This window comes from Bubalus bubalis, chromosome 1, assembly GCF_019923935.1.
Source record: "Bubalus bubalis isolate 160015118507 breed Murrah chromosome 1, NDDB_SH_1, whole genome shotgun sequence".
NCBI lineage: Eukaryota > Metazoa > Chordata > Mammalia > Artiodactyla > Bovidae > Bubalus > Bubalus bubalis.
In genome coordinates, this window is record NC_059157.1 from 103,911,054 (window position 1) to 103,934,419 (window position 23,366).

Consider the following 23,366-nt stretch of genomic DNA (forward strand, 5'->3'; position numbering starts at 1 on the left):
GCAGCCCACCAGGCTCCTCTGTCCATGGGATTTTCCAGGCAAGAGTACTGGAGTGGGGTGCCATTGCCTTCTCTTATGTTTTAGTAAAAATATTTGGATTTGATTTTTTTCTAGGTCATGGTCTAGTTTTTCTGATTGTGCAGGAAATCGAAGTCTTTCTTGTGTGCTTTGTCCTTGACTTATGGTGTGATCATAGTATTGTTATTCACAGGTGAACTTCTCCACTTGTGGGGGAAGAAACTTGCCACAGTCCTGGTCTATATGTACATCATGATGATTAATTAATGTTTCCCTGTAAAAATTGTTTTAAAATGCCCAAGAGGATTAATTAGTATGTTTATAACATACTCTGGCAACTGTGGAGAAGAGGCTTCCTATAATACATTGTCCTTTACAACATATCTTGACTTTTTTTCAAGCTAAAATGATATTTTGGATTTTCACTTTGGAAATTGAAAAGATTAGGCTCATTTTCCAATTTCTGTTGCATTAAAGCATATTTTAGGAAATTAAAAATTTTAATTGAAGATATTGTTTGAAATATCTATGTCTCTGAACACTTTTAGACTTAATTATAAAGAATAGGAACTAACACTTTTGACAGTATGGAGAGAGGACTATCTAACTTAAAAGCTCTTTTGCTACAAAGTACCTAGAAATTCTGGATGAAATGTTACAAACATATTTGTAATCAAATGCTTTTCTGGGCTTACAGGGAGCAAGGGAAATACCTATGGGCTAAAGGAGAAGAGGGAACTGATTATCAGATTTGTGAGCATATGAATGTATGCCAAGGCAGCCCTGAGGAGTTCGTTAGTCTCAGTAGCCAAAGGTTTAATGGCCACACTGGGGTAGAGGATGGTGCCTTGAATTTGTAGAAATTAGAACTGAGAACTCTTTATAAAGCCATGTCTCTTGAAGAGTTTTACCCTCTGTGGAAGGATAGGTTGAAGACAAGGAAGCTTATCTGTCTAAACTTGGGCTTGGGTTGGTGGGAGAAACTGGGATTTACTGTAGTTCATCTTTCATAAAGTTTTGGGACTTGGATTTAATACTTTATGAGTGAGCAGAAAGAGATTCAATAAATAGCATGTTAGTCCTTCAAAAACTTCATGTCAAACTACCAGAGTGAGCTTCTGTGACTGTAGTCATACTTTTCTCAGTCATTACATTATTTTAATTGCATTTTTTCTCTGCTCAAGATGTTACTTAGTAATAAGTAGTAAAGTAGTAAAATGGCCTAATGATAGTCAGTAAAAATAAAGGTATGGAGTATTGACATCTGGAAAAAAGTGTGTGAAAGTGTTAGTCACTCAGTCATGTCCAACTCTTTGCAACTCTAAGGGCTATAGCCCACCAGACTCTTCTGTCCATGGCATTCTCCAGGCAAGATTGCTGGACTGGATAGCCATTCCCTTCTCCAAGGGGTTCTTCCCGACCCAGGGATTAAGCCCAGGTCTTCTGCATTGCAGGCAGATTCTGTACTGTCTGAGCCACCAGGGAAGCCCACTGACATCTGAACCAGCATTATAAGTACTTTAAACATTTCCCCCTCTTATGTAGAATTAACACCTTCGTTCTATCCCTACTAACTTTTCCTTTTTTTCCTCTTTTTTTTTCCACTTGTAGTTTGAGATAAGTACTATTTTTCCTTAAAAAAATTTTTTTTTTGGCTGCACTTCAGGGACCTCATTCCCTTAATGAAGAGCTTGAACCCACACCCTCTGCACTGGAAGGTCAAGTCTTAGTCATTGGACCACCAGAAAAGTCCCAAGATAACTTTAGATTCACATGGTTCTAAGAAATAATGAGAGATTCTGTACGCTTTAAAAAGTTTTCCCTGATGGTAGCATCCTGCAAAACTGTAGTACAGTGTCAGAGCTAGCGTATTGATAGTGATGAGGTCAAGTTTTAGAACATTTCTATCACTAGAAACATCTTTTTTTATAGGTTACAACCCTTTTATAGACACAATCATTTTCTTTCTTCCCCTTGCCCCTACTTAACCCCTGGCAACTGCTAATCTGTTTTCTATTTCTGTAACTGTGTCGTTTCAAGAATATTATATAAAGGGAATAGTATAGTTATGTAACACTTTATGTTGGCTGTTTTTACTTATCATATTTCCCTGGAGATCCATTCATTTTGTTTTCTGTACCAATAGTTCATTCCTTTTTAATGCCAAGTAACATTCCATGGTATGGATGAGTTCACCATTCATCCATTGAAGAACACCTGCGCTGTTTCCAGTTTTTGATTATGATAAATACAGCTGCTGTAAACATCGATGTACAGGTGTTTGTGTGAACTTAAGTTTTCCTCTGGGATATATGCCCAGGAGTGCAGTTGCTGGGTCATCTGATAGTTGCATGTTTAGTTTTACAGAACTGCCAAGCTTTTCTAGAGTGCTATACCATTGTACATTCCCACTAGCAAAGTGTGAGAGATACAGTTTCTCTGCATTCTTGCCTCCTCACTGAGGGTTTTTATCATGAAAAGGGCCCTTCTGTGTAAATCTGAATTTTAGAATATAGCCATACCTTGTTTCATTGCATTTTACTTGTTTGCATTTCACAGATACTACATTTTTTACAAATTGAAGTTTTGTACGAACCCTACGTTGAGCAAGCCTATCAGTATCATTTTTCCAACAACATTTGCTCACTTTGCATTTCTGTGTCACAGTTTGGAACTTTTTCAATATTATATTTGTTATGGTGATCTGTGATCAATGATCTTTGATGTTACTATTTTAATTGTTTTGGGGTGAACTATATAAGACAACCTCCTCGGTTGTGTGGCTTGTGGGATCTTAGTTCCTGGACCAGGGATTGAACCCACAACCTTGGCAGTGAAAGCTTGAAATTTTAACCACTGAACTGCCAGAGAATTCCCCAGCAGCAGGGTTTGAGAGGATTGACAGTAGCCCCTTGCGCCAGGCTTTTTTTTTTTTTTTTTCCTTTGTCAGTCTTTTTAGAGGTTTTCTAGTTTCACTGATAATTTTAAAATAATCATCTCTTTTTTCATTGATACTCTAATTGTTTTTGTTTTTCTGTTTCATTGATTTCTGTTCTATATGTAATCTTTATTATATATATACTTTTTTGCTCATGTTGGGTTTATTTTGCTCTTCCTCTTCTAAGTTTTTGAGTTGGACAATGAGATTATTACTTTTCTTCTTTCCTAATGTGTTCATTTAGTGCTATAAATTTGTTTCTTAGCTTTCTTGTTCTTGTTTCTTGTGACCCACAGAAGTTGATTTATTGTGTTTTCATTTTCATTCAGTTCAGTATACTTTTTTATATCCCTTGAGGCTTTCTCTTTTATCCGTGGATTATTTAGATATGTGTTTTTTAGTATCCAAATGTTTGGAGATTTTTGTGCTGTCTTCCTGTTATTGATCTGTAGGTTGATTTCATTGTGGTGAAACACAATCTATATAATTTCACTTCTCTTAATTTGTTGAGATATGGCTGAACATATATTCTATCTTGGTTATGTTCTAATACAGTGAAATGTGAACAAAATGATGTGTGTCGTTTCTAGAGGGGAGCCCTTAGAGCTGGTACCCTATTTGCCATCTTCCTGTCCTAGGATGGTGGAGCCCTTATTAGCATATGTCCCTATGTTAGAACAGTGTGGAGCTAAGGCTTTTGCCAACCCACATTGTTCATTTATATTTAAACAAGACATAAACCCTTGTTCTTGTAAGCACTGAGACTTTGAGGTTTGCTTATTGATACAGTAGTCTAGTCTTTTATGACTAATGTACCAAGTTAATTTACTCTTTATTTTTTCACTTTATCTTATTCCAATCTGTTGCCCAAAACTGCCTGAAAAATCCGCTTCTGAGATTGTGGCATGAGCCGCCACAGATACTAATCACTGAGACTCTCCAGATCATTTTTGATTAGCTAGGTGCAAGCCATTAAGACTTTTGGACTGCAAAGTGCTAGTTTATTGAATTTTACTGTGTTTGCATGTAGAAATATGCACCAAAACTATTTGAATTACTTAGAGTGAGAGGGTTGTTATTTTTTTGAAAATAATGTTAGCAAAAGAGGAAATTGGGACCTTTAAGGACAGATACTTAGCATTCTGATTATAATTATACAGTTAATAATACTATATTATATACTTAAAAGTTGCTAAGAAGCTAGATGTTAAATGTTCTCACCAAAAAAGAAATGATAATTATGGGATGTGATGGAGGTGTTAGCTAGTGCTACAGTGGTAATCATATTGCAGTATATAAGTGTATTAATTAACACATTGTATACTTTAAATTCATTCAAGTATATGAATAAATAAAACTGGATACATTCATACAGTTAGATGTCAATTATATCTCAAGATTTTTTTAAATGGATAAAGACTAAATGTTTTCTTCCTAGAATATGAACATTGCCTTCAGTGTAAAATAAAATGAAATAATTTTGAATAAATTATAATAGCTTTTCAAATTATGCAATTTATCATATTAAATTTTTTAACAAATAATTTTTATTGCAGTATAGTTGCTTTACAATGTTGTATTAGTTTCTGCGGTATAGCAAAGAAAATCCGTTATACATATACATATATTATCTCTTTTTTAGATTTCCTTCCCATTTAGGTCACCACAGAGCACTGAGTAGAGTTCCTCGGGTTATATAGTATGTTCTTATTAGTTATTTATTTTATACATAGTAATGTTTATTTGTCAATCCCAACCTCCCTGTTTATTTCACCCTCTTACCCCCATGGTAACTATAAGATTGTTTTCTACATCTGTGACCTATCTCTGCTTTACAAATAAGTTCATCTGTACCATTTTTCTAGATTCTACATATAAGTGGTATTATACAGTATTAGTCTTTCTCTTTCTAACTTACTTCACTCTGTATGTCAACTTAAACTTGATATTTAATTTTTTATGTAATTTCAATTTTTATAAATTTTAGGAATTTTTTAAAATTTGAAAATAGAAAATTATACAAAGAAGAAAAGTGAAATTCCTTGTTTTCTTATCAACCAGAGAAAACTATTCTGAGATATTTCCTTCATTTTTTTCCCTTGTATGCTTGTGAACTTTTTTTCCTTTGGTATAATTGGCATCAGTATGTTTTGTTGTTCAATTGCCAAGTCGTGTCTGACTGTTTGCAACCCCATGGACTGCAGCACGCCAGGCTCCTCTATGCTCTGTTATCTCCTGGAATTTGCTCAAATTCATGACCATTGAATCGGTGATGCTATTAATGTCTAACCATGGAGAAGAGAGAAGGCAATGGCACCCCACTCCAGTACTCTTGCCTGGAAAATCCCATGGATGGAGGAGCCTGGAAGGCTGCAGTCCATGGGGTCGCTGAGGGTTGGACACGACTGAGCGGCTTCACTTTCACTTTTCACTTTCATGCATTGGAGAAGGAAATGGCAACCCATTCCAGTGTTCTTGCCTGGAGAATCCCAGGGACAGGGGTGCCTGGTGGGCTGCCGTCTATAGGGTCACACAGAGTCGGACACGACTGAAGTGACTTAGCAGCAGCAGCAGCATGTCATCATCTGCCATCCCCTTCTCCTTTGGCCTTCAGTCTTTCCCAGCATCAGGGCCTTTTTCAGTGAGTCAGCTCTTCGTATCAGGTGGCTAAAGTATTAGAGTTTCAGCTTCAGCATCAGTCCTTCCAATGAAATTCAGGGTTGATTTTCTTTAAAATTGACTGGTTTGATCTCCTTGCAGTCCAAGGGACTCTCCAGTACCACAGTTCAAAAGCATCAGTTCTTCAGCACTCACTCTTCTTTATGGTCAGCTCTCAGATCCATACATGACTACTGGAAAAACCATAGCTTTGACCGTAATGGACTTTTGTCAGTAAAGTGATGTCTCTGCCTTTTAATATGCTGTCTGGGTTTTTCAGAGCTTTCCTTCCAAGGAGCAAGCATCTTTTAATTTCATGGCTGAATCACTGTCTGCAATGATTTTGGAGCCCAAGAAAATAAAATCTGTTATTGCTTCTACTTTTTCCCATTTGCCATGAAGTGATGGGACCTGATGTCATGAGCTTAGTTTTTTGAAAGTTTTAAGCTAGCTTTTTCACTGTCCTCTTTTACCCTCATCAGGAGGCTCTTTAGTTCCTCTTCCTCATGTATTGACTCTTTTATCATTATGAACATATCTTAATCTCTAGGAATATTTCTTACCTTAAAGTCTGTTTCAGCTGATAGTGGTATAGGAACTCTAGTTTTCTTGTGATGACTGTCTGCATAGTGTATATGTCCATTCTTTTACTTTCAGCTTCTTTGTCTTTTTGTATCTAAGTTGTGTGTCTCTTGTGGACAGAGTATAGTTGGGTCTATTTTTATCCAGTTTGACAATCTCTGTGTTTAACTTATTTATATTTATTGTATTTACAATATATATTTACATTTTAATTGGAAATTTACAAATTAATTGGAGATAACTTGGATTTACAAATAGCCATTTTGTTTTCTCTGTATCTCATATATATTTTTGTTCCTCTGCTCCCCCTTTATGTGTCAAATAAATACTTTTTAGGATACCACTTCAGTTCCTCTTGATTTAAAAATGTAGTTGAGTGTTTTTAAAGGATTGCATGAGGGATTACAGTGTACATCAGAACCTCTCACTGTACACTTCAGATTACTAACTTAATTCTGCTAAAATAGTGAACCTTTGTTCCATCCTAGCTCCATTATCTCTCTCCTGCCTTTATATATATATATATGTCTCATATGTGTTTTATATGTATGGTACATATATATGTTTGTTCTATGTGTATCAATTTCACTTTAATGTGTCTAAGTCTGAATCTCTTGTCTTTATCTTATTTGGGATTCATTACTCTTCTTTGATTTGTACCTTGTCCTCAAATTTTGAAAAATTTGACCAGTATTTACATATTTTTCTGCCTCCCTTTTCCTTCTGATACTCTCATTACGTGTATTTTGATTCACTTAATGCTGACACACAGGTCTCTGAGCCTCTTGTTTATTTTCTTCAAACGGTTTTGTTTCTGTTCTTCAAATTGGATAAGTTTTATTCATCTGTCTTTAGTTCCCTGATTCTTTCTCTGCCATTTTGAATCTTCTTTTGTACCCCTCTACTGAATTTTTTATTTTGGTGATTATAGTTTTCAACTTCAGAATGTCAGGGTTTTTTTTTTTTATTAAAAAAAGTTACTCGTTAAGATTCTCTGTTGAGATTCTTTACTTGTTTGTATGAGTCACTATCATCATACTTTCCCTTAATTCTTTGAGCATTGTTCTCATTAGTTCATTGAAGATATTTAAATAACTGCTTTGATGTCTTTGCTAAATCTAGTATCTTGGAATCATGAAAGACTCTCTTGCTTGCTTTTTCTCTTCTTATTATGAGTCACATTTTCCTATTTCTTTTTATGTTTCATATTTTTTTTGAAAATTGGAAACTTAGATAACATATTATAGCAGCTATGGATTCTGATGGCATCCTTCCTATCCCTAAAACTTGTCATTCCTGATTTTTGTTTAGAATTTGCCTAGAGTAAATCTGTGAAATATGTTTGTCCTGTGGTGTGTGGAAACAATGATCTTTGCTCCATTTATTATCATTGTTGTTGTTTGTTTTTAAGGCTAGTTTCCTGTGTCACCCCTTGTATCAGTCAACAATTAGTCAGAAATTGTGTTTAAATATAGAGAGCCACTAAGGCTTTCCGCTTCTGCTGACAGATTTGTGTATAGATTGGGTAGTGCATTCAAAATTCAGGTCATTTTAAAATTTGTCCCTGTTTTTATGTTCCCTTGAGACTTCTTGTATTTCTATCCAGGTGTCTTGCTGAAAGTATTACTTTTGTTTCAGGTTTGGAGGACTTGTTAACAAAAGTCACTTGTTACACACAATAAACAATTTCAATATATAATTGAGGATTAGTTGACTTAATTTCAACATACAGTCATTAAAAGAAAAGAGAAATAGAAACAATAGTGAAAAGTACAGCACATACATCACCAAATTGGGCCAACCAATGTGCACATGTGTGTGCTTAGTCGTGTCTGACTCTGCGACCCCATGGACTGAGCCTGTTTGGCTCCTCTGTCCATGGGGTTTTCCAGGTAAGAATACTGGAGTGAGTAGCCATTCCCTTCTCCAGGGGATCTTCCCAAACAGGAATCAAACCCAGATCTCCTGTACTGCAGGTAGATTCTTCACCAGGGAAGCCTGACCAACATGTAGACTTAAAAACAGCCCTAAGAAATCCCATGTGACAGCTATTTGGAGTCCCAGTTGGGAAAAGGTCCTGGGCAGTACATCCACTCCATGGATAAGACCTCAAATTGCAGTTTCTGGGGCTCCCACTTATAATCCCAGACTGCAGACTGATATCATCCGTTTGCATGCAAAAATTCACCTCTGGTTTTACTTTAACATTGTTACAATGCTGTTTGTTTTATATTGTGAGTCATAGGATTTTGTCAAACCTTGCTGCAGTTGGTCAAACCTCCAGGTACTCAAGAGTTCCAAGACCCACTCCCTTTCTTATCTGAAGTGCTGCCTGACTCTCTGTTCTTGCAGGCAAGCACGGAATTTGGTCAGTGTCCAGGCAGGTTAGAAGCAAAATCAGGGGCCTGCTATCCTGCTTCTGAAGCCTGAACAAGACTTCCTGCGTGTTAATTTCCTTGATACCAGGAGTGTGTGGATAGTTTGGGATTTCTCCAATCTCTCTTGCACATGCTTGTAGCCCCTGTTTATCTAGGATTACATGAAGAGTGTATTAAGTTGATCTGTGGCTGCCTCTCCTCTACAATCTCTCTGTTAAGTCCCCTACTAATTTGACAGTCTGCTTGTTCTTGTACTAATAGAGATTTCAACCTCACACTTGCTTGGATAGCTTCCGAAATTTTCCCTTCACTCCTGGGATGCTGCTGCTGCTAAGTCGCTTCAGTCGTGTCTGACTCTGTGCAACCACATAGACGGCAGCCCACCAGGCTCCCCTGTCCCTGGGATTCTCCAGGCAAGAATACTGGAGTGGGTTGCGATTTCCTTCTCCAATGCATGAAAGTGAAAAGTGAAAGTGAAGTTGCTCAGTCGTGTCCGACTCTTTGTGACCCCATGGACTGCAGCCCACCAGGCTCCTCTGTCCATGGGATTTGCCAGGCAAGAGTACTGGAGTGGGGTGCCATTGCCTCCTGGGATAGGTTTTCTGTTTTCCACTCTGAATCAACTCAGCTCTGCTCTGTCAGCCTCACTGCTAGTTTTCATGGCCTGTTCCACCTTTGCAGAACTACTACACTGACCTGACTTGTGGGGAAGAATGAGTAATGGGAGCAGGCCCAGGAAAGAATGCCACAGACTTCTGATGTTCATACCCAGATTCAGTAGATTTTCCTGATGAAATACTTCTCATTTTATTGTATGCCTATGGTCAATTTCCAGTCAATTGAGATGATTGTATTTGACAGTTCCCCCCCATCCCCTCCAGCTATATGTTTGATTTTGCAGAATAGTTGCCAGAGTTCTCACTCCATCATCCTGGAAGCATCCTTTACTTCCTTTTGGTGTTTTTTTTGAAATGTTTATTTTATGTGGTTTTTCATATAAAGACATACAGAATATTGCACAAAAAGGGTATGATTTTAAAGTCCATTTAAATTTTATTTGCTAAGATACTACAATTCAGCTCATTTAGTGATGATTATAATTAAACAGAAAATTAATTTTTTATTGTTGCAGATTTCAAGTTCCACCTATAAAGACAGGAATGAAGAGTAAAAGACAGTTTGCACATCTGCCTGATGCAGAGAAGCTGATAGCAGGTAAAAAATAAAAAAAGTCAAGAAGGTACAAAAACTCTTTTACTATCTCATCAAAATAGAGTTGATGAGTGATAATATTCATAGAATATTTAAGCCTTTATACTCAGCAAAAACTGTTTTTCAGGATAAACAGCCTCTTATCACCTGTCATCAGACAATATAAAATGAAGTTGTATAGATATGTGTGTCATTGACACTGTATCTGGATAGTACAATTATAGGTGGTTTTAGATTTCTACTTTGTAAAAGTCTGTATATTCCAAGTTTTATACAATGAACAGGTTTATTACAGCAGTGAGGAATAATACAAAAATTTTAATTTTTTTAAAAAGCACATATACATATTGAAAAATACAGACAAAATATTAACCAAAATTACATACCTATACAAATTAACCAGAGACCCATCCAAAGGACCATCCCTCTAGATGGGCTCATCCTAAAAGAAATCAGTCCTAAAAATTCACTGGAAGGACTGATGCTGAAGCTGAAACTCCAATACTTTGGCCACCTGATGCAAAGAACTGACTCCTTGGAAGAGACCCTGATGCTGGGAAAGATTGAAAGCAGGAGGAGAAAGGGACGAGAGGATGAGATGGTTGGATGGCATCACCAATTCTATGGACATGAGTTTGAGCAAGCTCCAGGAGTTGGTGATGGACAGGGAACCCTGGTGTGCTGCAGTTCATGGGGTCACAAAGAGTCAGACATGACTGAGCAACTGAACTTAACTGAACTGATACAAATTAAAATATATAATTGGGATCATTCTGTACAAATGGCTTTAACTTTTAGATTTAACCACATATTGGATCACTGTCTTCTGAAACAGAGAATCTTTAACCTTTAATTTTAAAAAACAACTCACTGACATTTCAAATCCACAGTTTCATACTTTTATAGATTAGTTCAATTAGCGTTTCTTAGTACTCAGTCTGTGCCAGAGACCATGATGTTTCTGAAGAACTTGGAGTCCCGTGGAAAAACATCATATATAAACAAATCACTGTGATTCAGGTTATATGAACAGTTTTAGCAAGGTACAGAAGTATTATCTGGAAGTAAAAATTTAGTGTGCACCACAGTATCCTTCTAACTGATCTCTCTCCTAGTCTTCCATGCCTTCATTCTATTCAGGGCTATAGGTATAGTGGTTTTTCTAAGATGCACATCTGATCAGTTTAAAACCCTTTATGAATGGTATTCCAGTGACCTTAGAATAAAGCTTGACTGTCTTTCTATGTGGCCTTTTGTATATGTTAATTATCCTCTCATCTGTCTTTATCAAGTTCCCTTCAGTCTCTAGTCTTTTTTGAAGTCAGCTTTCTTTATATATGTCATTTCCTTTTGTTTTGGGGCTTTTTTTTACTTCATTTTACCTAGAATTGTTTTCCCTTTTATATACCTGGTTGTCTTTTATTTATGTATTTTAAAATATATATTAATGTATTATGTCTATTTGCATGTATATTTTATTTATATTTCTCATTTAGGCATGCCTTTACTGTAAGTTTGACTGGGCTAGTACAGCTCTTATATTCATCTACTGCTCACCAGAGTAACAGTAGTAGCAGTTAAAATGTGGAAACACTGAGCTCCCCCGCAAGTGACTCCTCATACCTTAGCTCTCCTGGCTTCTCTTGTAGGATTCCCAGGGCCTTCCCATAATCCAGCAATGAAAGGTTTTATATCTGATAGAGAAAGGTCCTGACCCAGCACTGTGGTTGGTGACCAGTGTTATTATTGTAACTATCACCTCTGGATAGATACCTCTAGTATGTACTCTTGTAGTGTCCTTCACATTCCTCAGAGTCCCTCGGACTGCAAGGAGATCAAACCAGTCAATCCTAAAGGAAATTAGTCCTGAATATTCATCGGAAGAACTGATGCTGAAGCTGAAACTCCAGTACTTTGGCCACCTGATGGGAAGAACTGACTCATTGCAAAAGACCCTGTTGCTGGGAAAGATCAAGGCAGGAGGAGAAGGGGACAACAGAGGATGAGATGGTTGGATGGCATCACCGACTCAATGGACATGAGTTTGAGCAAGCTCTGGGAGTTGGGACAGGGAAGCCTTGTGTGCTGCAGTCCTTGGGATCACAAAGAGTAGAATACAAGTGAGCGACTGAACTGAACTATTTATATTATTGGGCTTCCCAGGTGGCGCAAGCGGTAAAGAACCCACCTGCTAATGCAAGAGACATAAGAGGTTAAATCCCTGGGTCGGGAAGATTCCTTGGAGGAGGGCACGGCAACCCACACCAATATTCTTGCCTGGAGAATTCTATGGATAGAATTCATATGCCTGTCGAGCTACAGTCCATGGGGTCACAGGGTCGGACATGCCTGTGATTAACACTTTCACTTTTATCTATATTATTTGCTATTGTAACTCTGGTACAAAGGTCAGTATTTGACATATAATAATGGGTACCCAGTGATTGAATGGATGGTTGATGGATAGAGAAATGAATGAGTAAATGAATTATCAGTGTCACTTAAAATCAGCAGAGTAGATGTGCTCAACCACAGATAACATATAGAGTTAAGGTAACACTAACAAAAGAATCATGGCATCAGTAGAAGAAAATCCAGTAAAACTCAAATTTAGAAGGAAAGGTCAAATAATGTGTGAAGATGCAGAAGAAAGTAGTATCAGTATTTTGGGGTATAAAGAGTTGTTAAGAATCATAATAGTTTAACAGTGTGAAATACAGTTGAACTAAGTGAAAATAACAATTTGTGAAGTTGATCTAAAGTAACTATATAGAAGAAATATACAGTGTTAAATGAACATTTTAAAAAATGAAAAGAAAGTAGAATCAATAACTAAGGTTATACCTAATAAATCTATAAAAGAAGAGGAAATTAAACCTAAAGCTACCAAAGGGAAAGAAATGATAAAGACTAGAGCATAAATTAATGAAATTGAAAACAGAGGAAAAAGTAGAGAAAATCAACAAAGCCAAAGCTGGTTCCCTGAAAAAATTGATAAAATTGATAGGCTGAGAATCTGGTTAACCAAGAGGAATGATAGGTGACATGTCTTACCAATATCAGCAGTGGAAGAGGGTTCATCACTGCTGATCCCCTGAATATTAAAAGGATAATAAAGAAATACTATGAACAACTCTATGCCCAAAATACAATAATTTAGTTAAAATAGACCAATTTCTTGAAAAACACAAACTACCAAACCTCACACAAGAAGAAACATATAGCTGGAATAGCTCTATACCTATTAAAGAAATTGAATTTGTAGTTAAGAACATTCCATAAAAAGAAAACTCAATGTAGACAATGTCAGTGGTGAATTCTATCAACTGTTTATGTAAGAAATATCATTCCTTCCAGAAAATTTTATAAGATTAGTATTACCAAAATACCAAAACCAGACAGAAACATTCTAGGAAAAGACCAATATCTGTCATGAACATAGAAATAAAGAGTTGAAACAAAATATTAGCTTATGAGATTCAGCAATTTATAAAAGAGATTATGGATTATGACCAAGTGAGGTTCATTCCAGGAATGCATGGCTGGTTCAACATGTTAAAAAAAAAGAAAAATCAATCAATATATTTTATCATCTTAGACCAAATATGAAAAACCATATAACCATCTCAATAGATGCAGAAAAAGTATTTGACAGAATTCAACATTCTTTCATAATAAATCTCTCAGCAAGTTAGAAATAGAACTTATTCTACTTCCTTAGAAGAAACTATGAAAAACCTCCAACTAACATTGTACTTAATGATGACTGAATGCCTTCCACCTAAAATTAGACACTAGGTAAAAATGTCTTCTCTCACTATTCTTACTCAACATTTTAGTTCAGTTCAGTCACTCAGTCATGTCCGACTTTTTGCGACCCCATGAATCGCAGCACGCCAGGCCTCCCTGTCCATCACCAACTCCCGGAGTTCACTCAAACTCATGTCCATCGAGTCGGTGATACCATCCAACCATCTCATCCTCTGTCGTCCCCTTCTCCTCTTGCCCCTAACCCCTCCCAGCATCAGGGTCTTCTCCAATGAGTCAACTCTTCACATGAGGTGGCCAAAGTATTGGAGTTTCAGCTTTAGCATCAGTCCTTCCAATGAACACCCAGGACTGGTCTCCTTTAGAATGGACTGGTTGGACCTCCTTGCAGACCAAGGGACTCTCAAGAGTCTTCTCCAACACCACAGTTCAAAAGCATCAATTCTCCACTGCTCAGCTTTCTTCACAATCCAACTCTCACATCCATACATGACCACTGGAAAAACCATAGCCTTGACTAGATGGACCTTTGTTGGCAAAGTAATGTCTCTGCTTTTCAATATGCTATCTAGGTTGGTCATAACTTTTCTTCCAAGGAGTAAGGGTCTTTTAATTTCATGGCTGCAGCCACCATCTGCAGTGATTTTGGAGCCCAAAAAAATAAAGTCTGACACTGTTTCCACTGTTTCCCCATCTATTTTCCATGAAGTGATGGGACCAGATGCCATGATCTTCGTTTTCTGAATGTTGAGCTTTAAGCCAACTTTTTCACTCTCCTCTTTCACTTTCATCAAGAGGCTTTTTAGTTCCTCTTCACTTTCTGCCATAAGGGTGGTATACCCAAGTAAGACGGTAGGTATTGTGAGAGGGCATCAGAGGGCAGACACACTGAAACCACAATCACGGTAAACTAGCCAATCTGATCACATGGACCACAGGCTTGTCTAACTAAATGAAACTAAGCCATGCCCGTGGGGCAACCCAAGATGGGTGGTTCATGGTGGAGAGGTCTGACAGAATGTGGTCCACTGGAGAAGGGAATGGCAAACCACTTCAGTATTCTTGCCTTGAGAACCCCATGAACAGGATGAAAAGGCAAAATGATAGGATACTGAAAGAGGAACTCCCCGGGTCAGTAGGGACCCAGTATGCTACTGGAGATCAGTGGAGAAATAACTCCAGAAAGAATGAAGGGATGGAGCCAAAGCAAAAACAATACCAAGCTGTGGATGTGACTGGTGATAGAAGCAAGGTCTGATGCTGTAAAGAACAATATTGCATAGGAACCTGGAAGGTCAGGTCCATGAATCAAGGCAAACTGGAAGTGGTCAAACAGGAGATGGCAAGAGTGAACATTGACATTCTAGGAATCAGCGAACTAAAATGGACTGGAGTGGGTGAATTTAACTCAGATGACCATTATATCTACTACTGTGGGCAGGAATCCCTTAGAAGAAATGGAGTAGCCATCATGGTCAACAAAAGAGTCCGAAATGCAGTACTTGGATGCAATCTCAAAAATGACAGAATGATCTCTGTTCGTTTCCAAGGCAAACCATTCAATATCATGGTAATCAAGTCTATGCCCCAACCAGTAACGCTGAAGAAGCTGAAGTTGAATGGTTCTATGAAGACCTACAAGACCTTTTAGAACTAACACCCCAAAAAGATGTCCTTTTCATTATAGGGGACTGGAATGCAAAAGTAGGAAGTCAAGAAACACCTGGAGTAACAGGCAAATTTGGCCTTGGAGTACAGAATGAAGCAGGGCAAAGACTAATAGAGTTTTGCCAAGAAAATGCACTGATCATAACAAACACCCTCTTCCAACAACACAAGAGAAGACTCTACACATGGACATCACCAGATGGTCAACACCAAAATCAGACTGATTATATTCTTTGCAGCCAAAGATGGAGAAGCTCTGTACAGTCAGCAAAAACAAGACCAGGAGCTGACTGTGGCTCAGATCATGAACTCCTTATTGCCAAATTCAGACTTAAATTGAAGATAGTAGGGAAAACCACCAGACCATTCAGGCATGACTCAACATTTTACTAGAAGTTTAAGTGCAGTAAGTGCAACAGACTTGAAATAAAAGGCATATACATTAGGAGAATTAGGAGAATAGGAAATAGAAACTAACTTTATTGCCAATAGACATGATTATTCATTTAGAAAATCTCAGATAATCTACAAAAATTTCTAGACTTAATGAGTGAATTTAGTGGTGTCTCGGTGGTAAAGAATCTGCCTGCCAATAAAGGAGATGCAGATTTGATCCCTGGGTTGGGAAGATCCCCTGGAGAAGGAAACGGGAACCACTCCAGTGTTCTTGCCTGGGAAATCCCATGGACAGAGGAGCTTGGCAGGCTACAGTCCATAGGGCCACAAAAGAGTTGGACACGACTTAGCGACTAAATAACAATGATAACAGAATTGAAAATTATTTGAAGTTAAAAGAAACATTTATATACACTAGCAAAGAACAATTGGAATTGAAATTTTAAAAATAACATTTACATCAGAACTTCCCAATAATGAAGTACGTAGGTATAAATCTAACAAATATGTAGGCTCTATATGCTAACAAATGTAACACAGTAACAAAAGAAGTCTAAATAAATGTTTATAGATTGGAAGACTCAGTATTGTTGAGGTCTCCGTTCTCTCAAATGAAAAACCCCAGAATACTTTTTCATAGATGAGGAAATAGACAAACTGATTTTAAAATTTGTATGGAAAAAACAAAGGATTTAGAATAGCCAAAATAATTCTGAAAAAGAAGAACAAAGCTGGAAGACATACATTACTCAATTTCAAGACTTACTATAAATCTGTAGTAATCAAGACAGTCTGAGATTTGCCAAGGATAGACATTTAGATAAATGTAACAGAAAATAGCTCAGATATAAATTCATACAAATATTGTAAACTCATTTTTGACAAAGGTGCAAATGCAAAAATAATTTAATGGAGAAAAGTTCATCTTCAACAAATGGAAAAAGGTCATCTTCTCAAAATGGATCATAGAACTAAATATAAAACTGTAGAATTTGTAGAAGAAAACATCTGGGTTTTTTTTCCTAGAGGAAATCTCTGTTTGAATTTGATGATGAATCTTTAGGTGTAACACCAATAGCATGATTTATACAAGAAAGAATCGATAAGTTGTACTTTATCAAAATTAAAATCTTTTGCTATGCAAAACATACATTTTAGAGGGTGAAAATATAGGACACAAACAGGGAGAAAATAGCTGTAAATCACATATCTGATTAAAAAAACAAACATACACGTCTATCCACAATAGAAACTATTCTTAAAAGTTAACAGTAAGAACACAAACAACCCTATTAAAAAATGGGCCGATTAGCTTTTTTGCATCGGGTTTGCCACCAGGACACAGGTGTCATGAAAACCACCATTAAACCTAAGCAAAAATGGGAGAGGAAAAGACCCACATCAACATTGTTGTCATTGGGCACGTAGATTCAGGGAAGTCTACCATGACTGGCCATCTGATCTACAAATGTAGCAGGGTCGACAAGAACAATTGAAAAGTTCGAGAAGAAGGCTGCCGAGATGGAAAAGGGCCTTCAATTATGCCTGGGTCTTGGACAAACTGAAAGCTGAATGTGAACGTGGTATCACCATTGATATCTCCCTGTGGAAATTTGAGACTAGCAAGTACTATGTTACCATCATTGATGCGCCAGGACACAGAGACTTCATGAAAAACAGGCACATCCCAGGCTGACTGTTCTGTCCTGATTATTGCTGCTGGTGTTGGTGAATTTGAAGCTGGTATCTCCAAGAACGGGCAGACTCGTGAGCATGCCCTTCTGGCTTACACTCTGGGTGTGAAACAACTAATTGTTGGTGTTAACAAAATGGATTCCACTGAGCCAACCTACAGCCAGAAGAGATACGAGGAAATTGTTAAGGAAGTCAGCACCTACATTAAGAAAATTGGCTACAACCCTGACACAGTAGCATTTGTGCCAATTTCTGGCTGGAATGATGACAACATACTGGAGCCAAGTGCTAACCTGCCATGGTTCAAGGGATGGAAAGTTACTCGTAAGGACGGCAATGCCAGTGGAACCACCGTGCTTAAAGCTCTGGATTGCATCCTGCCACCAACTCACCCAACTGACAGACCCTTGCGTTTGCCCCTCCAGGATGTCTATAAAATTGGTGGTATCAGTACTGTCCCTGTGGGGCGGGTGGAGTCTGGCGTTCTCAAACCTGGCATGGTGGTCACCTTTGCTTCAGTCAATGTAACAACTGAAGTGAAGTCTGTAGAAATGCACCATGAAGCATTGAGTGAAGCCCTTCCTGGGGACAATGTGGGCTTCAATGTCAAGAAGATATCTGTCAAAGATGTTTGTCATGGCAATGTGGCTGGTGACAGCAAAAATGACCCACCAATGGAAGCAGCTGGCTTCACAGCTCAGGTGATTATTTGGAACCATCCAGGCCAAATCAGTGCTGGATATGCACCTGTGCTGGACTGTCACACAGCTCATGTTGCTTGCAAGTTTGCTGAGCTCAAGGAGAAGATTGATCGTCTTTCTGGGAGAAAGCTGGAAGATGGCCCTAAATTCTTGAAATGTGCTGATGCTGCCGTCGTTGACATGGTTCCTGGCAAGCCCATGTGTGTCGAGAGCTTCTCTATCTTCCCCAGGGCCATTTTTTGCTGTGAGTGACATGAGACAGACAGTCGCTGTGGGTGTCATTAAAGCAGTGGACAAGAAGGCAGCTGGAGCTAGCAAGGTCACCAAGTCTGCCCAGAAAGCTCAGAAGGCTAAATGAGTATTATCCCCAATACCTGCCACCCCAGTATTAATCAGTGTTGGAAGAATGGTCTCAGAACTGTTTGTCTCAATTGGCCATTTAAGTTTAGTAGTAAAAGACGGGTTAATGACAACAATGCATCGTAAAACCTTCAGAAGGAAAGGAGAATGTTTTTGTAGTCCATATGTTTTGTGTGTGGCAGTTTAAGTTATTTGTTTGTAAAATCAGTACTTTTTAATGAAAACAACTTGACCAAAAATCTGTCACAGAATTTGAGACCCATTAAAAATAAGTTTAATGAGAAAAAAAAAAAATGGGCAGATTCTTTACCAAAGGAGATATATGGATGGCAAATAAGCATATGAAAAATTGCACACTATCATAGGAAAATACAGATTAAAAGCACAATTAAATAAATGACATATCTAATAGAATTGCTAAAATTAAACACTAAAACAGTGGACAACACCAAATGATGATGAGGCTGCAAAGATATAAGACTCCCCTATGTTGGAAGATGTGAGTGAGTGTGATTGACCTCTACCATAGAGAGCTCACCAGTCAGGTACCTGATATTGGTCCCTCTTCTAGCTGTCACTCTTTGTGATTCTCAGTGTGGAGTCTCTCTGGAGTGGGATAGCTTCAACCTTCTCTTGTGTATTTTTTGAGCTGAGACTTTCTCCACACTGTGGCTTATCCATTAGTGTCCACTTTCTGTCTCTTAAAATTTAATCAAAACTTCCAGTCAACCAATGTACGCATTCTATCTACCCCTCAGCATTGCAAAAGTCACAGAACTAGACACTCATGTCAACTTAGACCAGAAGTTCCATGGACTAGATTTGTTCTATATACTATTCACACTTCTAAATATGATCGTTGCTTTGAATGTATTCTCTTGGGAGAACGTATACCTTTTTATAGTGACGTCATTGCTCAAAACATTTTTTTATGTCTCTGATTAAATGAGTGAACAAGGTAGACTTTTTACCCTAGAAAATGTTGCACTGGAGAAATATAATTAAAAACAAAATATCCTACCCACCCAGAAAACCTCTCTACAAAAGTAAAAGAGAAAGAAAACACTTGGTTTTATTATTGAATAAGCATTAAATTAGAGTGTGATGGACATCACAAGCAATCTGCAAAAGAGGTTGTGAAGGCAGAAAGAAATCTCCTCTTTTTTATGTAGGCAGGAAGATACAGCCATTACACATATTCTAAAGGTAAGTAATAACTAGCCCTCAAGTTGAGGCTTCCCTGGTGGCTCAGAGGTTAAAGCGTCTGCCTGGAATTCAGGAGACCTGGGTTCGATCCCTGGGTCGGGAAGATCCCCTGGAGGAGGAAATGGCAACCTACACTAGTATTATTGCCTGGAGAATCCCATGGAGGGAGGAGCCTGGTAGGCTGCAGTCCATGGGGTTGCAGAGAGTTGGACATGGCGGAGCGACTTCACTTTCACTTTCACTTTCAGCCCTCAAGTTAGAGGACTTGACAGCACCGTATATCATATCAGTTTATCCTAAATTCCTCTGGTAATTGGGGCAGCTGTGTTAGCTAATTGGCTTTATCCAAAGGAAAAATAAACTTACATCTTAAAGACAGGAGTCAGTTTGCAACTTGAATCAAGGCACCCATGGAAATTACCCAGTCAGAGAAACTAGGAGATGGGGTCTTATCATCCCTGTTGTTTGAAAGAGGTGGCTCCCAAGTCCTGGAGGAAACATCAGGGTTATAAAACTGGCAAGAAGCCTATTTTGCTTTTAAAAAGATTCACATCTCACAGATGCAGAGGAAGAATTTACAGGCTTTCTAAGGAAAATGCTCTAAAGAGAGGAGGGGGGTCTCTTTCCGTTTTTTTTTTCACCAGAGAAAATTAATTTTTTCTTTTTCAGTTTGCATCTGCCCTTACAGTTTGCTCAGGTAAAAAGCAAAGGAACAATAACAACAACAACAACAACAACAACACACAAAAAACCCCAGCAATGTAAAGTATAAAAAAATGCGAATGGTTATCTTTTGTAGTTTATGTACAAAATTATAATAGAAAGCAATCCTAAAAATGTTGTTCCAAAGAGTCTGACTTAAGCAAATCACCGTTCTTGGACTCCCAAAGATGATTGTGAGGTAGGAGATAGATGGGCTTCAGATTGGAAATTTACAATCAGCCACCCTTCTGCTTTCATTTTTTGAGATAAGAGATAGGTGGGCTTCAGTTGAGGAATTTACAACTAATAAAAACAGAGTAAATAGCCAGTCTTTGTTTCTTAACTCAAGGGAATAATCATGACAAGGACAAAGAAAGGACAAAACCCTGTCTGATAAGCGAGACACTACACATGCGCAGAAAGGCTCCTTGGAGTAAAAAATCAGAGGGTAATTCGAGGCCATAATTAGTCACGCTCATGCTCATTCACTTCGAGATCCATCTTGGCTAGGGTGTGCGTGCACACCCCAGGGAGGGTCCTGAGACAAATTAACCAGGTGGGACAAAGCAAGGTGATTGGCCTGAGGGAAGACCCGGAAGACTGCCCCTTCATAAAGGATTTAAACTTAACCAAAAGGCTTTCTCTCTGAGCTAGCCCACACGCCTTTCCACGTGTACTTTTCAATAAACTTTACTTTACTCTTTTCCGCCTCCTTGCCTGAATTCGTTCTTGACTAGGCAGGCAAGACTAGGAACCTTAGCCAACCCTAACTGCTGGCTCCTGTGGCCCAGTGGTTAGGACTCCTGGTCTTAGAAACTAGGAGCCTGCTTCCAGCTACCTTTCGCTGCTGCTTGCTGCAAGCTGCCACTTACTGCCACTCATGTCTGAAATCAATTGCTGCTAGAAAAGAATACTTTGGGATGTGTGTTTCCTGCCATTATTGCGTAAAAAACACATTCTCTTAATTCATCATCATCTCCCTTACAGAGCTATGCCTAAATTCTTCTGTAAAATTAAATAGTACATAAATAGTACATTGTTCGTTTGAAAATGAGTGTATGACTTATTGTGCAAGCTTACTCTGGGAGTATATAGTGCTGATTCACTCCATCTGTATTCCTGTTAACACTTTTCACATATTTCAACTGTATCCTTTGTTATGTTTTAGTTATTAAAGTAAATCTTTAGGCGTTGGAGCCATTCACTTGGCTGAAATTGATCATGTAAAAACTAGTAAGTTGATGTTAATACGTGCATCAAAGTGACCTGTGCTGCTTGGTTAATTTACTTAACTTTATTTAAATTTTCCAGTAACCAATTATATAGTTATAAAAGGGACTTCCCTAATGGCTCAGTGATAAAGAATCCATCTGCAATGCAGGAGAGGCAGGAGAGGCAGGTTTGATTCCTGTGTCAGGAAGGTTCTCTCAAAGAGGAAATGGCAGCCCACTGTAGTATTATTACCCGGAAAATCCCATGGACAGAGGAGCCTGGCAGGCTACAGTCCATGGAATCACACAGAGTTGGACACAACTGAGCGCACACACACACACACACACAGAGTTATGAATACATAAAACAATTTTTGACAAACATAATTCAATTGTACATTAATCAGACTGTTAATATGACTCAAGTCAGGTAGAAGATTGCCTTCTGAAGTGCCGATTAGTGTTGTGGTACAGGTTTATTAGTCAGTAGGGAAACTGGGAGGAAAAAAGGTAAAATCCCTTTGCTTTTAAAAAATTTTTTGTCCATATCTTGTCTGGACTTATTGCTAGGAAGCCATCTTATAGAAAAACAACTTAAGTGAGGTAGGAGTTTATTACAATAAAACATACCTGTTTCAGAGAGATTGTTTTTAAAAACCACTGAAAAAAACCTGTCAATCTATATCAAATAGTCTTCAGTTAAAATGTTAGCATATCTTTGAATAGAGTTAATGTGAAATAGAGCAGCGGTTCTCAAATTGTGGTCCACAGACTAGCCACATTGACGTCAGCTGGGACCTTGCTAGGTGTGCAGACTCTTCCCCCAGCCCAGACGTAGTTAATCGGAAACTTGGGGAGGGGCCTGGAAATCTGTATTGTGATCAATCTACCAGGTATGTCTTTTTTTTTTAATTAAAAAAATTTTTTTTTGAACTTTTTGTTTTATATTGGAGAGAATCCAACTGCAGTTTAGGAGACACGGGTTTGATCCCTGGGTCTGGAAGATCCTCTGGAGGAGGACATGGCAACCCCTCCAGTATTCTTGCCCAAGAAATCCCATGGACAGAGGAGCCTGGCAGGCTACAGTCCATGGAGTGGCAAAAGAGTTGGATACAACTTAGCGGCTAAACAACAGCCGATTAACAATGTTGTGATAGTTTTAGGTGAACAGCAAAGGGACTCATCCATACATATACATGTATCCATCCTCCCCAGAAACTCCCTTTCCACAGACTGTCACGTTATACTCAGCAGAGTTTCCTGTGCTGTACAGTAGGACTTTGTTCTACCACATATTTCTGATCTGATATTTGAGAAGAACTGAATTAATAAAGTGTTTCAGTGGTTTAGATAAAAGTTTCAGAACACCTCAGGATGACCTTTAGCCCCATCCCTGTTTCAGAGATGCATACTAGTGAATGAGTAACTTAATCTGCTTAATTATTTACTAGGGTTTTTTCTTTTTTGATTTGGTGGTGTCTCAGTTCTCTTTTGCTGAAGGAAGCACTGTGAAAGACTTTAATTCCTTTGCTAAGTTTTTAGTATTTGCTTAGAAATTTAACATGAGCAAATTTAAATATCTTGGGATTCATAACCTCAATAACTTTTCCCTAAAATTACTAGTCACTTAATATCATTTAAAAATATATCAATTAAGCTAAATCTCCTCATAGCAGCTCTTTATAGCTTATTAATAATTTAGCAATGCTGTTTACATTAGCCACAGAGCCATGTCTTAATCTTAGAGGTGTGGTGTTAACTTACTGGTAGGCAGTGGCATTTATCAGAGCCCTCTTGATTTTGCTGGATTTTAGTGCTGAGTTAGAAATGACCAAATTTGAAGCTAAACTTAAAATATATAAAATTTATAGAG

General features: G+C 38.0%; 1 protein-coding gene and 1 pseudogene across 4 annotated transcripts in view; both read left to right on the plus strand.

The window, feature by feature from the left end:
- GRAMD1C (GRAM domain containing 1C) overlaps positions 1–23,366 on the plus strand; it is a 98,633-nt gene that overhangs the window by 15,401 nt on the left and 59,866 nt on the right. For 3 of the 4 annotated variants that reach the window (XM_044941976.2, XM_045165528.1, XM_044941982.2), the window contains exon 2: positions 9,707–9,789. The exons of the other annotated variant lie outside the window; for it this stretch is intronic. The gene's annotated coding sequence lies outside the window, so the exon portion shown is untranslated. The remainder of the gene's footprint in view (positions 1–9,706; positions 9,790–23,366) is intronic. 4 annotated transcript variants of the gene reach the window in all.
- On the plus strand, positions 15,493–22,342 carry LOC102411024 (annotated as a pseudogene).